Below are 13448 nucleotides of genomic sequence, written 5' to 3'. Positions count from 1 at the left end.
CAAGTAAATAAATAAAATATTTTTTAAAATAACCAGTAATAGATAAACAAAAAAATAAAAGGAAAGGGAGCAGTTAAGATGGCAGAGTAGTAGAGGAAACCTGAGCTTGCCTCATCCCTCAAACATGGCTAGATCAACATCAGATCATTTTGAACAACTAGGAAATCAATCTGAGGATTAAGAAAACAATCTACATAATTGGCGGGAGAGAACATGGCAGATGCAAGTTCAGAGCCAGGAATCAGGGGAGAGAAAAGCTGTGGTGCTGGGAAGGGGAAGGAGCCCTTTTCATGGAATGAAGTCAGAGAGAGAGGGAGAGGGCAGGAGAAAGAGCGGCATGTAGGGTTCTCACAACACGCTATATGGTAAGGGGATCCCCTGGGTTGCACTGGGAAAGATTGCTCCCTTCCTGGAGTACATTTGGAAGATGGCATTTTGCCTCTCCAAGGACAAAGGGCTTACTGGGAGCCATTGGATGGCTATTCAGCGGCAGAGGACAGAGGCGTGTGCAGAGGGCAGATATCCTAGTTGCAGCTTGTCTCCGTGCATCACAATAGACTCCAGCCACCAAGTGCTCACCGTGTGACTGCTTTTCTGGGACAAAATGGTGCTAGGCACACCTCAAGTCTCTCATCTGGGGGAGGGGAGCAGGTCTGTGCCTTCCCAGGTCCTTCAAGATTTGGAGTTTTGAATCCCAGGCACCAGCCAGAAATAAAACACAGGAGAACTGTAGTGCCGGGTGTGCCAATGGCCGGCACAGACAGGGTGAGGGCAGTGATCTGATGAAAGCCTGGGACACAGGAGAGGAGATTCTTTGCTTTTCTGTGAGGACCTCCTGAACAGTGGCAGCCATGAGTCACCCTCCCTCCCCAGGGAGGAGAGGGTACGGTGATGATGAGGTCATCTTCCATGCTCCCCGCCCCCACTCCTCCACTAGCATGGTCAGACCCTGAAGAGAAACAGTGCCTCCAAAGCAACTTGGTGGTTCCTTACACCAAACCTGCCCCCTGAGCCCGGCAGTGGCATCTTTGCAAGGGCTGGTCTGACTATGAGCCAGTACAGCGGGCCTCTCCCTCAGAAGACCAACACAGATTCCCCCCACAACCACCTTCATGTACTAGGTCTGCTGATCCTAGAGTGCTCCAAAGCATCAGCTTCAGTTCTAGTGGAAATAGGATGAAGCTTTTTTTTTCTTTTCTTTTATCATTTCTTCTTATTTTTTTTTATTTTTTCTTTGCTATCAGCCTTATAGTTTCTTGTTCATTTGTTGGTTTGTTTGTTTCCTTTCCTTGTTTTTTGTATCAGCCTTCTTTTTTTTCTTTTCTTTTCTTTTTACTTCTATCTTTCTTATTCCTTGGAATCAGGCTTATAGCATTTCGTTTATTTGCTTCTCTGTTGCTTTTCCTTTTCTCTTTTCTTGGATAAGGCCTTTGTTTAAAATCAGGCTTATCTTAACAAACAAATCAAAGCACACCTAGTTAAACATTCAAACACTCCCCACTGCAAGCAAGGAGGAATTCTGTAGAGAACTGACCTGTAGGAAAGAGCGGCCAAAACCCAACAGCAGGGTGCACACAGCATATACCAGAAACACTTCTTGAAGAGCCAGGCCCTGGACAGTATAGGACCTCTTCTTAATATAGCCATTACTCTCAGGAGCAGGAAACATAATAAACTTCCATAATACACAAAAGACAGAAACCTAGACATTATGACAAGATGAGAAATTCTCCCCAAAAGAAAGATCAAGAAGAAATCACAGCCAGGGATTTGCTCAAAGCAGATATAAGCAATATATCTGAACAAGAATTTAGAACAAAAGTCACAGGAATACTAGTTGGTCTTGAAATAAGAATAGAAGACACCAGAAAAACCCTGGCTACAGAGATAAAAGACCTAAAAACTAGTGAGGCTGAAATAAAAAATGCTATAACTGAGGTGCAAAACCAACTGGATGTAATCCCAGCAAGGATGGAAGAAGCAAAGGACTGAATAGGTGATACAGAAGAAAAATTATGGAAATAATGAAGCTGAAAAGAAGAGGGAAAGAAAACTATTAGATCACGAATATAGACTTTGGGAACTCAGTGATTCCACAAAGTGCAATATCTTATCCTGGAGTCCCGGGATAAGAAGAGTGGGACTGACTACCTCCTAATCTGGGGAAGGAAACAGGCATTCAAGCCCAAAAGGCACAGAGAACTCCCCTCAAAATCAACAAAAACAGGTCAACACAAAGACATATCATAGTCAAAATCGCAAAATACAAAGGTAGAGAATTCTGAAAGCAGCTAAGAACAAAAGGTCCTTAACCTACAAGGGTAGACACATAAGGTTAGCAGCAGACGGGTCCACAGAAATTTGGCAGGCTAGAAAAATGTGGTATGATATATTCAACATGCTAAATGGAAAATTTTGCAGCCAAGAATACTTTATCCAGCAAGGCTGTCATTCAGAAAAGGAGAGATAAAGAGTTTCCAAGACAAGCAAAAACTAAAGGAATTTGTGAACACTAACCCAGTTCTGCAAGAAATACTAAAAGGTACCCTTTGCGGGGGAGGGGGGGGCGGGGGGGGGGAAGAGATACCAAAAGCACAAAGACCAGAAAGGAACAGAGATGATCTACAGGAACAGCGACTTTACAGGAAATACAATGGCACTAAATTCATACCTATCAGTAATTACTCTGAATGTAAATGGACTCAATGCTCCAATCAAAAGACATAGGGTATCAGAATGGATCAAAAAAAAAAAAAGATCCAACCATATACTGCTTAAAAGAGACTCATGTTAGATCCAAAGACACCTCCAGATTGAAAGTGAGGGACTGGAGAACCATCCATCATACTAATGGACATCAAAAGAAATCTGGAGGAGCCATACTTATATCAGACAATCTAGATTTTAAACCGAAGACTGTAATAAGAGATGAAGAAGGACACTATATCATAATAAAGGGGTCTAACCAATAAGAAGATCTAACAACTGAAAATATTTATGCCCCCAACTTGAGAGCAGCCAAATATATAAACCAATTAATAACAAACATAAAGAAACTCATTGATAATAATATAATAGTAGTAGAGGACTTTAACACCCCACTCACACCCATGGAGAGATCATCTAAGCAGAAGATCAACAAGGAAACAATGGCTTTGAATGACACACTGGACCAGATGGACTTAATAGACATATTCAGAACATTTCATCCTAAAACAACAGAATACACATTCTTTTTCAAGTACACATAGAATATTCTGCAGAACAGATCACATACTAGGTCACAAATCAGCCCCCAACAAGTACAAAAAGATCGAGATCATACCAGGCATATTTTCAGACCACAATACTATGAATCTTGAAGTCAACCACAGAAAAAATTTGGAAAGACCACAAATACATGGAAGTTAAAGAACATCCTACTAAAGAATGAAGGGGTCAACCAGGAAATTAAAGAAGAAATTAAAAAAAAAAAAACCATGGAAGCAAATGAAAACAAACACAACAGTCCAAAACCTTTGGGATGTACCAAGTTAGTCATAAGAGGGAAGTTCATAGAAATACATCCTTCCTCAAGAAGCAAGAAAAGTCTCAAATATATAACATAACCTTACACCTAAAGGAACTGGAGAAAGAACAGCAAATAAAGCCTAAACCCAGCAAAAGAAGGGAAATAAGATTAGAGCAGAAATGAATGATATAGAAATTTTTAAAAAGGATTAGAACAGATCAGTGAAACAAGGAGCTGCTTTTTGAAAGAATTAACAAAATTGATAACTCCCTAGCCAGACTTATCAAAAAGAAAAGAGAAAGCACCCAAACAGATAAAATCACAAATGAAAGAGGAGATATCACAACCAACAGCACAAAAATACAAACAATTATAAGAGAATATTATGAGCATTTACATGTCAACAAATTATGCAATCTCAAAAAAAAAATTCTCAGAAACATAAAAACTACCAAAATTGAAACAAGAAGACAGAAAACCTGAACAGACCCATAACCAGCAAAGAAATTAAATCAGTAATAAAAAATCTCCCAACACACAAGAGTCCAGGGCCAGATGGCTTCCCCAGGGGAATTCTACCAAACATTTAAAGAATTAATACCTATTCTTCTGAAGCTGTTCCACAAAATAGAAATGGAAGGAAAACTTCCAAACTCATTCTACGAAGCCAGCATTATCTTGATTCCATAACCAAACAAAGACCCCACTAAAAAGGAGAATTACAGACCAATATCTCTGATAAACATGGATGCAAAATTCTCAACAAGATACTAGTTCATCAAATACAACAGTACATTAAAAGGATTATTCACCACAACCAAGTGGGATTTATTCCTGGGCTGAAGGGGTGGTTTAATATCCACAAATCAATCAATGTGATAACACCACATTAATAAAAGGACAAGAGCCATGTGATCCTCTCAATAGATGCATTTGACAAAGTACAACATCCTTTCTTGATAAAAAACCCTCAAGAAAATAGGGAAAGAAGGAACATACCTCAATATCGTAAAGGCCATATACAAAGACTAACAGCTAATATCCTCAATGGGGAAAAATTAAGGGCTTTTCCCCTAAGGTCTGGAACATGACAGGGATGTCCGTTCTCACCACTGTTGTTCTACATAGCACTGGAAATCCTAGCCTCAGCAATCAGACAACAAACGGATATAAAAGGCATCCAAGTCAGCAAGGAAGAAGTCAAACTGTCATTATTTGCAGACAACATGATACTCTATGTAGAAAACCCAAAAGACTCCACCAAAAAATTGCTAGAACTGATGCATGAATTCAGCAAAGTTGTAGGATATAAAATCAACATACAGAAATCTGTTGCATTTCTATACACCAATAATAAAGCAGCAGAAAGAGAAATCAAGAAATTGATCTCATTTACAATTGCACCAAAAATCATAAGATACCTAGGACTAAACCTCACCAAAGAGGTAAAGGATCTGTACACTGAAAAAAATAGAACACTTATGAAAGACATTGAGGAAGACACAAAGAAATGGAAAAACATTCTATGCTCATGGATTGGAAGAACAAATATTGTTAAAATGTCTATGCTACCCAAAGTGATCTACACATTCAATGCAATGGTTATCAAAATACCACCAGCATTTTGACAGAGCTAGGAAAAAACATCCTAAAATGTGTATGGAAGCAGAAAAGATCCCAAATAACCAAAGCAATTCTGAAAAAGAAAAGCAAAGCAGGAGGTACCACAATTCCAGACTTCAAGCTGTATCACAAAGCTGTAATCATCAAGACAATATGGTACTGACACAAAAACAGACCCATAGATCAATGGAACAGAATAGAGAACCCAGAAATGGCCCCACAATGTATGGTCAACTAATCTTCAACAAAGCAAGAAAGAATATCCAATGGAAAAAAGACAGTCTCTTCCACAAATGGTGTTGGGAAAATTGGACAGCCACATGCAGAAGAATGAAACTGGACCATTCTCTTAAACCATACACAAAAATAAACTCAAAATGGATGAAAGACCTAAATATGAGACAAGAATCCATCAAAATCCTTGAGGAGAATACAGGCAGCAACCTCTTTGACCTTGGCCCAACTTCTTCTTAGACACATCGCCAAAGGCAAGGGAAACAAAGGCAAAAATGAGCTACTGGGATCTCATCAAGATAAAAAACTTCTGCACAGCAAAACAAATAATCAATAAAACTAAAAGGCAACCTTTGGAATGAGAGAAGATATTTGCAAATGACATATCTAATAAAGGGTTAGTAACCAAAATCTATAAAGAACTTATCCCACTCAATACCCAAAAAACAAACCAGTTAAGAAATGGGCAGAAGACATGAATAGACACTTTTCCAAAGAAGACATCCTGATGGCTAACAGGCACATGTAAAGATATTCAACATCACTCCTCATCAGGGAAATACAAATCAAAACCACAATGTGATACCAACTCACACCTGTCAGGGTGGCTAAAATTAACAATTCAGGAAACAACAGGTGTTGGTGAGGATGTGGAGAAAGGGGAAACCTTTTGCACTGTTGGTGGGAATGCAAACTAGTGCAACCACTCTGAAAAATAGTATGGAGGTTCCTCAAAAAGTTAAAAATAGAACTACCCTATAACCCTGGGGCAGCTGAGTAGCTTCATCGGTTAAGCATCAGACTCTTGATTTTGGCTCAGGTCATGATCTCAGGGTCATGAGATTGAGCCCCACATCAGGCTCCATGCTCAGCAGGGAGTGTGCTTGAGATTTTCTCCTTCTATATCTCTCTGCCCCTCCACCTCCCCTCAAATGTCTCTCAAATAAATCAATAAATCTTTAACAAATTTTAAAAAAAGAACTACCCTATGACCCAGCAATTGCTCTACTAAGTATTTATCCAAAGGATCCAAAAATGCTGATTCAAAGGGGCACATGCACCCCAATGTTTATAGCAGCACTATCAACAATAGCCAAATTATGGAAAGAGCCCAAATGTCCATTGACTGATGAATGGATAAAGAAAATGTGGTATATATATATATATATATACAATGAAATATTATTCAGAAATCAAAAAGAATGAAATCTTGCCATTTGCAACAATATAGATTGAACTGAAGTGTATTACACTGAGTGAAGTCAGTCAGAGAAAGATAAATATCAAATGATTTCACTCATATGTGGAATTTAAGAAACAAAACAGATGAAAATAGGGTAAGGGAAGGAAAAATAAAAAGAGAGAGGGACGCAAACCATAAGAGACTCTTAAATATAGAGAACAAACTGAGTGTTGCTGGAGAGCAGGTGGGTAAGGGGAAAGGGCAAAATAGGAGATGGGCATTAAGGAGGGTACTTAGGATGAGCACTGGGTGTTGTATGTGGAGGATGAATCACTGGATTCTGCTCCTAGAACTAGTACTGTACTGTATGTTAACTAACTTGAATTTAAGTAAAATAATAATAATAATAATAATAATAACAATAATAATAATAAAAAGAAAGGAATCTAAGTATATCATTAAGAAAGCCAACAAACCATGAGGGAAGAGAACAATAAAAGAAAGGAACAGAGAAGAACTACAAAAACAACCATAAAACAAGTAATAAAATGGCAATAAGCACATATTTATCAATAATTACTTTGAATGTAAATGGACCATACACTCCAGTCAAAAGACATAGGGTGATGGAATGGATAAAAAAGCAAGACCAAAAAAAAAGCAAGACCCATCTATAAACTCCCTACTTGTAACTCATTTCAGACCTAAAGACACACACAGAATAAAAGTGAAGAGGTGGAAAAACATTTATCATGTAAATGGAAGTGAAAAGAAAGCTGGGATAGCAATATTTATATCAGATAAAATAGAATTTAAAACAGACTGTAAAAGAGACAAAGAAGGACACTACATAATCGTAAAGGGAATAATCCAACAAGAAGAAATAACAATTGTAAGTAATTATGCATCCAACATGGAAGCACCCATATACATAAAGCACCTATTAACAAATATAGAGGGATGAAATAATAGTAATATAATAATAGTAGGGGACTATAACACCCCACTTGGCTATATCATCCAAACAGAAAATCAACAACAAAACAGTGGCTATGAATGACACATTGGACCAGATGGATCCATCAGATATATTCAGAACATTTCCATCCTAAACAGCAGAATACACACTCTTTTCAAGTGCACATGGAACATTCACCAGAATATATCACGTTAGGACACAAAACAAGTCTCAACAATTTAAAAAAGATTGAAGTCATACCATGTACTTTTTCTCTTTTTTAGATCTCTAAATTTATTTTTTTAAATTTTATTTTATTATGTACCTTTTCTGACCATAAAACTATGAAACTAGAAATCAACCATAAGAAAAAGATCTGGACAGGGGCTCCCTGCTCAGTGGGGAGCCTGTTTCTCCCTCTCCCCTTCCCCACCCCCCATGCTCTCTCTCTCTGTCCAATAAATAAAATCTTTTAAAAAAAATCTGGGCAGAACAGAAATATGTGGGGGCTAAAATAATGTGCTACTAAACAGTGAATGGGTCAACCAAAAAATAAAAGTGAAAATCAAAGAATACAGGACCCCAAATGAAAATGAAAACACAATGGTCCAAAATCTTTGGGAGAAAAGCTGTTCTAAGATGAAAGTTTCTAGCAGTACAGGCCTACCTCAAGAAACAAACAAACAAAAAATCTTAAATAAACAACCTACCCTACACCTAAAGAAGCTAGAAAAAGAACAAAAAAAATCCAAAACCAGTAGAAGGAAGGATTAGAGCATAAATAAATAAAATAGAATCTAAAAAACAATAGAACAGATCAATGAAACCAGGAGGTGGTTCTTTGAAAGATCAACAAAATTGATAAAACTTTAGCCAGACTGATCAAAGAGAGAGAGAGGACTCAAATAAATAAAATTAGAAATGCAAGAGGAGAAATCACAATTGACACCACAGAAATGAAAAGGATTATAAGAGAATATTATGAAAAACTATATGCAACAAGTTAGACAACCTAGAAGAAATGGACAAATTCCCAGAAACATATAACCTCTGAAAACGGAATCAGAAAGAAATAGGAAATTTGAACAGACCAATTACCAGTAATAAATTGAATCAGTAATCAGAAAACTCCCAACAAACAAAAGTCCAGTACCAGATGGCTTCACAGGTGCATACAACCAAACACTTAAAAAAGAGTTAATACCTATTCTTCTCAAACTATCACAAAAATAGAAGAGGAAGAAAAGCTTCCAAATTCTTTCTCTCAGGACAGCATTATCCTGATACCAAAACCAGACAAAGACTCTCAAAAAAAAAAAAAAAAAAAGATTACAGGCCAATATCTCAAATGAACATAGATGCAAAAATCCTCAACCAAATTCAGCAAACTAAATACAATAATACATTTAAAAACTCATTCACCGCAATAGAGTGGGATTTATCCCCAGGATGCATGGGTGGTTCAGTATTAACAAATCAACCAATGTGATACATCACATTAGTAAGAGAAAGGATAAAAACCATATGATCATTTTAATAGCTGCAGGAAAAGCATTTGACAAAGTACAACATCCACTCATGATAAAAACCCTCAACAAAGTAGGTTTAGAAGGTACATACCTAAACATAATAAAGCCTATATATGACAAACCCACAGCTAATATCATACTCAGTGGTGAAAACAAAGCTTTTCCCCTAACAAGACAAGGATGTCCACTCTCACCAACTTTATTCAACATAGTACTGGATGTCCACTCTCATCACCTTTATTCAACATAGCACTGGAAGTTCTAGCCACAGCAATCAGACAACTAAAAGAAATAAAAGGCATCCAAATCAGGAAGAAGTAAAACTCATATTTGCAGATGACAAGATACTATATATCAAAAACCCAAAGACTCCACCAAAAAACTACTAAAACTGATAACTGAATTTAGCAAGGTCACAGGATACATAATCAATAAACAGAAATCCACTATGTTTCTATACACTAATCATGAAGTAACAGAGAAATTAAGAAAAAATCTCGGAGGAGGAGCAATATGGCAGAGGAGTAGGAGAACTAAATTTCATTTAGTTCATAAAGTCTTCAGGAATTCAGCTAGATAGGGATCAAACCATTCTGAACACCTACAAACTCAACAGGAGATCAAAGAAAAGAATAACAGCAACTCTCTGAACAGAAAAGTGACCACTTTCTGGAACGTAGGACGTGTGGAGAAGTGAATCCGAGGGGATATTCTGGGAAGATAGACAGTGGGGGAAGGGGCCTCCGTCAGCCACTACCTGCAAGTGATAGAGCCGTGGAGCACAAAATCGGAATGTTTAGAAGTCAGCTCTGCTGAGGGACGTCGCTCCAGTGGCTAAGCGGGGGCTGGAACCCTCGCTGGGACAGTGTGGTCTCAGGACCCTCGGGGTCACAGAAAGACTGGGGGTGCCTGAGTGTGGCAGAGCTCCCAGGTATTGGAGTGGGGAAGTCGGCTGCAGAGACAGAGCCAAGGAGGGGCTCTCAGCTCAGGGTTGCCATAAACTGTGATCCACGGCACGGTTGGGCCACTGCTCTTCCAGCAGGGACCCAACAAGTGGCAGATCCAGGAAGACTCCCCTTCCTCCCCTGGGAGGAGTGGCGTGGGAGCACGCTGCAGGGATCTGCTGGGTTTGAGACTCCACACGGGGTCAGGTGTCAGAGATAGAAATGCTCAGTCACAGGCCGGGTGAGCACGGAGTGCAGCCGGAGCCCGGGGAGATGGGAGTGACTGACTGCTTTTCTCTGGGGCTCACTGAGGAGTGGGTCCCTGAGTTCTCCGCTCCTCCGGGGCGGAGATTGGAAGGCCGCCATTTTCACTCTCGTCCTCCAAAGCCATATGGAAAGCTTGCAGGAACAAAAGCTCCGGAGAGCAAACCCGAGCAGATTAGTTAGCCCGGACTGGGCAAGGGTGGGACAATTCTGCCACCGGCAAAGACATTTGGGAACCATGGCAACAGGCCCCTCCCCCAGAAGATCAGCAAGAACAGCCAGCCAAGACCAAGTTTACCGATCAATGAGAACAGCAGAACTCCAGCGTTAGAGGAATACAGCACATAGAATTTATGGCTATTTCCCCATGATTCTTTAGCCTTTCAAAGTTCTTTTTTTTTCTTCTTTTAACTGTCTTTTCTTTTCTTTTTTAAAAAATTTTTTTTCCCTTTTTCAACTGACATCTTATCAATCCATTTTTTATAAAAATCTTTTTTATTTTTCATTTTTAGAGTCATATTCTATCGCTTCATGTTAGTTAACCTTATTTTTGATATATATATATAAGTTGTTCTCTCTTTAAAATTTTGGGATACCTGGGCGCCTGGGTGGCTCAGATGGTTAAGCATCTGCCTTCGGCTCAGGTCATGATCCCAGGGTCCTGGGATCGAGTCCCACATCAGGCTCCCTGCTCCTTGGGAGCCTGCTTCTCCCTCTGCCTCTCTCTCTCTCTCTCTCTCATGAATAAATAAATAAAAAGTTTAAAAAATAATAAAATAAAATTTTGGGATACAGTTTCTTCTAACAGACCAAAATATACCCTAAATCTCTGATGTACAGCTTTGTTCTAGTCTCCTGCCTGATCACATTCTCTCCATTTTTTCTTTTTTTTTTAATCCTCTTCTTTCTTTTTTCAACCAACTTCTTATCTTATCAGTTCCTTTTATAAAATCCTTAATAATTTTCCTCATTACAGTCATATTCCATTCCTTCATCGTATTTACTAATATTTTATACATATATAAGTTTTTCTTTCTTTAAAATTTTGGGAGGCACTTTCTTCTAATAGACCAAAATATACCCAAAATCCACTGTGTGGCACTCTTCTATGCACCAGTCTGATCATATTTGATCACATTCTGGTTTGGTTTTTTTTTAATCTTTATCTTTTTTTCTTTCTTTTTTCTTTCTTTCCCTTTCTTTTCCCCCAGTTTCAGGTCTCTTCTGATTTGTTTAGTGTATATTTTTCTGGGGTTGTTGTTACCCTGTTAGCATTTTGTTCTCTCATTCATCTATTCTCCTCTGGACAAAATGACAAGACGGAAAAAATCACCTCAAAGATAAACAACTACTGGATCACGAGGGCAGAATTCGAGACATAAGTGATACCATAAGATGAAACAACATTAGAATAATTGGGATCCCAGAAAAAGAAGAAAGAGAGACGGGCAGAAGGTATATTGGAGCAAATTATAGCAGAGAACTTCCCTAATTTGGGGAAGGCAAGAGGCATCAAAATCCAGAAGGCACAGAGAACCTCTCCTCAAAATCAATAAAAATAGCTCAACACCCCGGTATCTAACAGTAAAACTTCCGAGTCTCTGAGACAAAGAGAAAATCCTGAAAGCAGCTCGGTATAAGAGTTCTGTAACCTACAATGGTAGAAACATTAGATTGGCAACAGACCTATCCACAGAGACCTGGCAGGCCAGAGAGTACTGGCATGAACACTAAATGAGAAAAATATGCAGCCAAGAATACTATATCCAGCTAGGCTGTCATTGAAAATAGGAGAGATAAAAAGCTTCCAGGGCAAACAAAAAGTAAAGGAATTTGAAAACACCAAACCAGCCCTACAAGAAATATTGAAAGGGTCGGGACCAGAGGCCGAACTCGGGATCTGACAAGATGGCCGGGCTGCCCCACAGGATTATCAAGGAAACCCAGCGTTTGCTGGCAGAACCAGTTCCTGGCATTAAAGCAGAACCAGATGAGAGCAACGCCCGTTATTTTCATGTGGTCACTGCTGGCCCCCAGGATTCCCCCTTTGAGGGAGGGACTTTTAAGCTTGAACTATTCCTACCAGAAGAATACCCGATGGCAGCCCCTAAAGTACGTTTCATGACCAAAATTTATCATCCTAATGTAGACAAGTTGGGAAGAATATGTTCAGATATTTTGAAAGATAAATGGTCCCTAGCACTGTGGATCCGCACAGTTCTGCTATCGATCCAGACTTTGTTAAGTGCTCCCAATCCAGATGATCCATTAGCAAATGATGTAGTGGAGCAGTGGAAGACCAACGAAGCCCAAGCCATAGAAACAGCTAGAGCATGGACTAGGCTATATGCCATGAATAATATTTAAAATCGATCTGATCATCAAGTTCTCCTGTTCTCCTGTTCCGCCAAGACTTCTTCCTTTTTTGTTTGCATTTAATGTACACAGTCTTAGAAACATTACAGAATAAAAGCCCAGACATCTTCAGTCCTTTGGTGATTAAATGCACATTAGCAAACCTATGTCTTGTCCTGATTCACTGTTGTAAAGCATGAGCAGAGGCTAGAAGTACCATCTGGATTGTTGTGAAACGTTTAAAAGCAGTGGCCTTTCTCTGCTTTTATTCATTTCCCCATCATGGTTTGAGTATAAAGCACTGTGAATGAAGGTAGTTGTCAGGGTTAGCTGCAGGGGTGTGGGTGTTTTGCTTTATTACTTTTTTTGAGGGGGAGAGGTAGTTTTATTTTAATTTTATGGGCTCCTTTCCCCCTTTTTATGGTGATCTAATTGCATTGGTTAAAAGCAGCTAACCAGTTCTTTAGAATATGCTCTCTAGCCAAGTCTAACTTTATTTAGACGCTGTAGATGGACAAGCTTGATTGTTTGAACCAAAATGGGAACATTAAACAAACATCACAGCCCTCACTAATAACATTGTGACTTGCTGTCAAGTGTAGAATCCTTCCTTCAAGAAAAAGCTTGTGACCATTTTGTATGGCTTGTCTGGACACTTCTGTAAATCTTATGTTTTAGTAAAATATTTTTTGTTATTCTAAAAATAAAAAAGAAATATTGAAAGGGGTCCTCTAAGCAAAGAGAGAGCCTAAAAGTAACATAGACCAGAAAGGAACACGGACAATACACAGTAACAGTCACCTTACAGGCAATACAATGGCACTAAATTCATATCTTTCAATAGTTA

General features: G+C 38.8%; 1 pseudogene; it reads left to right on the top strand.

Annotated features, from left to right (window-relative positions):
* Positions 1–12154: 12154 nt before the first annotated feature.
* On the top strand, positions 12155–12816 carry LOC114206778 (ubiquitin-conjugating enzyme E2 N pseudogene; annotated as a pseudogene).
* Positions 12817–13448: the final 632 nt, after the last annotated feature.

Source organism: Eumetopias jubatus, unplaced genomic scaffold (assembly GCF_037043125.1).
Source record: "Eumetopias jubatus isolate StellerSeaLion01/CBP00866 unplaced genomic scaffold, mEumJub1_p1.0 scaffold_2, whole genome shotgun sequence".
In the NCBI taxonomy this organism is placed as follows: Eukaryota; Metazoa; Chordata; class Mammalia; order Carnivora; family Otariidae; genus Eumetopias; species Eumetopias jubatus.
The sequence above is the reverse complement of the archived record's forward strand: the minus strand, read 5'-3'. Positions and strand labels throughout refer to the sequence as shown.